The following is a 3,822-nucleotide window of genomic DNA, read 5'->3' as shown; positions in this document are numbered from 1 at the left end:
TTTTAGTCTTGTCTTGGCCGAAAATTTCATGAAGGTAACCTAGGTTTTTAGGCAACCAAATCTCATAGAAAATACAAAAGCTATTGTACCACAGGTGAGGGAAACTTACATCCTTTCGCTTGTGGTTTTTCTTAAGGAAAAAGGTATCCTAAGTGCTAAGGAAGGAGAGAGCTTCTTCTTCTTGCACCTCCTTTTGCTTCTCTTGCTTGGAAGGGGTAGATCTTGAAGGTTTCTTCTCGAAATTTAGTTTTCTTGGAGAGGAACTTAGCTTAGATTTTGGAATAAGGAGAGGGAGCGGCTCTTGGTTTCGGTGAAGAATGAAGAAGGAGAAGGAAGGAGGAAGAAAAAAGAATTTAATCTCTTGTTTTTCTTCTCCCAATCAATTTATTCCTTTGCAAATGAAACATGTCTTCATTCATTCCCTTAACTCCTCTTTTCCCTCATTCCTTTAATTCCCACGAAAATAGAGAGAGGGAGGGAAGTAGGCAATTTATCTTTTGCTTGCTTCTTCTCTTAACCAAGAGGAAGAGGAGGTAAACCACTTGGTTTTCTCTTGCTCTTTTGCTTAGTTTTCTTTTATTTTCTTCTCACCTTTAACTAAATTTTCATTCCTTTCTATCCATATATTATTCATTATTCTAGTTGTCACGCCCCAAAGGAGTCTCTCCCGAAAACTTTTGGCAACACCTCCCCTGTACCGGTGACAATCTGAACCTCACATACATGCAAAATACATCAGCCACATGCGGCTGGAATATATGTACACAAAATAACAACAACCACGCAGTTAATATTCACTGCCTACCCGGCTGGATAAAAGAAATGAAAACCATCATGTAACTAATATGTAACCCACACGGCTATATCAAAAACACAATGGAAAGACGAAAAAGAACCCCACAAATACAAAGTCCACGAAGTACATCACAGATACAAGTCCAAGATACACGTATCAAACATAGTCCGTTTTCACAACTCTAAATCCAACAAAGACGAAGTGTAGGAAAAAGAAACAAAACCGATAAGAGTCCTCGGATATAACGTGGGAAGGGGGACCGACCAGCAACATACTCCAAGCATCTCCATATCATCTACCTACTGCCTGAAACCAACATAGTACAGACGGGGTGGTGAGTACAAAGAACTCAGCGGATATAAACAGAATAAAGCATGGTCTACATAATGAGGTAGGAATCAAAGGAATACAGTCTCTGTAAATAAAAATAGAGTTATGATGTCCGAAGTATAATACATCTAACTAAATACAATAACGGTATATGAATGAACCTGACATAATAAATGCACATAACATAAATGTACATACCCGAAAAGAATCAATACCATGATATCATGATCCGTAAACTCACCAAGTCAACAACATACTCCTGACACCTGTGCAATACATATACGACTGCAAATATATGTAAAGTAAATGACATGTATGCGGCATGGCATCCATATGCAGCATCCATAGCTCAGACAAATGCAACAATACACAATCACATGCAACTAATATCTAGTAGGCATGTATGCGAAAATATCCTCACAGATACACCGTGCATCATATGCAAAAGTGCATGCATGCTCCATGGTCACCCCCGCCACCTCTCCAGACACCACGACCCCTGTATGGCCGAGAGGCTTGGGTCCGTGACAAACCATACTAACCTCAACGTACGTAACCGCTATAGAGCGACTGAGGCATTCGGTACGCTAAGTAGTTATCTAACTACACAGCATCAGGGTCCCTGACTGCCCACATCATGAGCCCCCTGACTACTGAACCCTCCAGACTCACTACTCAAGAATGATCGAGGTGGACAGAGTACATACTGAGCGGCCTAGTGAACAGGATAGGACAGCGGCAACTGCTCCAACTACCACTACCCATAAGTGGTCGAGTGTGTGGCGCTAGATATGACTCACGACTCCCTCTCACCACAAGGGAGATAACAGTCGTCAGCATGCAATAAATGATGAACATGATACAGATAATCAGGATACGAAAACCCTATCACCATCAATGCAGCCACCCCAACCGCATAAACACCTCTAACCATCCTACCAGACATAGCTACCCACACCAACAATACAAATGAAATGTCAATCATATCATGTCCACAACACAATACTGATCACAACATCGACCGGTGTAGTCAACATATATCCAATCTACAGACATCCCTATAACACACTAACACTCTACATGTGTATATACAATAGAGTTCCAGATAACAAGGATAGAGACTGTAACGAATCAGACTAGATCATATCAGAAGATCAAGCAAAAGTGACAAGCAGGAAAGCAACCAATAATCAGATTTAAGGAATGCAACCTAATTATCCAAATATAACCATGCTTTAAAGTTCAAAGAACTAAGTAGAAGTTAAGGAAAGAATACCCGCCTCAAGATAACTCGTATCAACAGAACCACCCCACGTCACGCTGCTCGGCTAGATCAAGATCCTGTGTCACATATACAGTTCATGTAATATACATATACTACACATAAATGAATCACCTATGAATAAATAACCAATTCTAAAATAATAGTTAGCTGTAATTACTACTCCTTTCCATTATCACCTAACGAAAAGCTTACCTCAACATTATGAACTTGACTTCAGATTTAGGTTAATCTACATTTATAACCTTTAATTATCCAACATAGTAACACTTACCACTGTAAACCAATATCGATCCACACAATCCACAATAGTTCCACTGAGACAGCACATAAAGAAGACGTCTAACACCTAAACCCACCAAATCCGGTTGCTTCTGCTAGTGATCCATATCCAGAACTATAGGGATTCCAGAGTTAACAATCTATTGGATACACTGATCAATCGAGAGAATATGATTTAAACAATGCATCAATCCCCTACACAGAAGACTCTCTATTATATCTTCACCAACCAGAACAAGAAGGAAGAACAGCAAGAAGTCATCAAAACTATCTGTTAACAACAACAACAGATCGACCTCATTACCTCTTCTTCTTTAATCGCTGAAGACAATCACAGATCCGATAAAGAAGAGTAATCCCCAATAGAGCTGTGGTGGCTGGATTCACAACACAAACTTCTGCTTCTCTGAGAAACCATCGGAATCAACACTATAAAGGAAAATCAAAAGCTCGAAGTCATGACCAAAATCAACCGCTTACCTCCAAGACTCACGGCTAGGGCACGATCCATGCTGGCCGACGAACAGAGAAGAGATCGGGAAGAAGACAATGGTTCTTACCTCACTCAATCGGTCGACGCTGGCCAGATCCAACGCCGGTGCCCTCGATTCCCTTCCGTCAGCAGGCGAAATCCCTAGATCGAGGCTCCGTCGCCGCGGTTCGCCGAGATCAGGGAAGAAGGGAAGGTCAGGGGAAAGAATAGGATCTCCTCCCTCTCAACACTCCGAGATCCCTCCTCGCCGGAGCCTCCGCGAGAATGGAAGAAGAAGGCAGCCGATCGTCGAGGCAGGCGTCGGCGTTTGGGAGCTCGCGCGATAGAGAAAGAGGGAGGAAAAGTCAGGTCGGGTTTAAGGATTTGGGTGAGGAAAGCCCTATTAATAGGATTAACGAAATTAAACCCTAACTAACTCCTCAATTAACCTTTCACCCACATAATTTAAACATACCTCCACTCCTATCCCCGCAAAACTAGTCATACGACCTCCGGAAAAATTCAGAAAAATTTCTATAATTTCCTAAATTTTTCATAAGGTTGTTCTACGATAATCCTAAAGTAAATTCGCATATCTTACATTCTCCCCCACTAATAAAAATTTGGTCCCCAAATTTCCCACTACTAACTAATAGCAAG

At 41.4% G+C, this 3,822-nt stretch overlaps 1 long non-coding RNA gene across 1 annotated transcript; it reads right to left on the bottom strand.

Annotated features, from left to right (window-relative positions):
* Positions 1–879: 879 nt before the first annotated feature.
* Positions 880–3,534, bottom strand: LOC121974868. Its single transcript, XR_006110130.1, has 4 exons — positions 3,171–3,534; positions 2,995–3,096; positions 2,403–2,467; positions 880–1,102 (listed from the first exon to the last, which is right to left on the bottom strand). It is a non-coding gene; the product is annotated as an uncharacterized LOC121974868 (long non-coding RNA).
* Positions 3,535–3,822: the final 288 nt, after the last annotated feature.

The sequence above is a fragment of the Zingiber officinale genome, chromosome 4B, assembly GCF_018446385.1.
Source record: "Zingiber officinale cultivar Zhangliang chromosome 4B, Zo_v1.1, whole genome shotgun sequence".
In the NCBI taxonomy this organism is placed as follows: Eukaryota; Viridiplantae; Streptophyta; class Magnoliopsida; order Zingiberales; family Zingiberaceae; genus Zingiber; species Zingiber officinale.
Note: the sequence above shows the minus strand (reverse complement) of the source record. Positions and strands in the feature narration are given on the sequence as shown.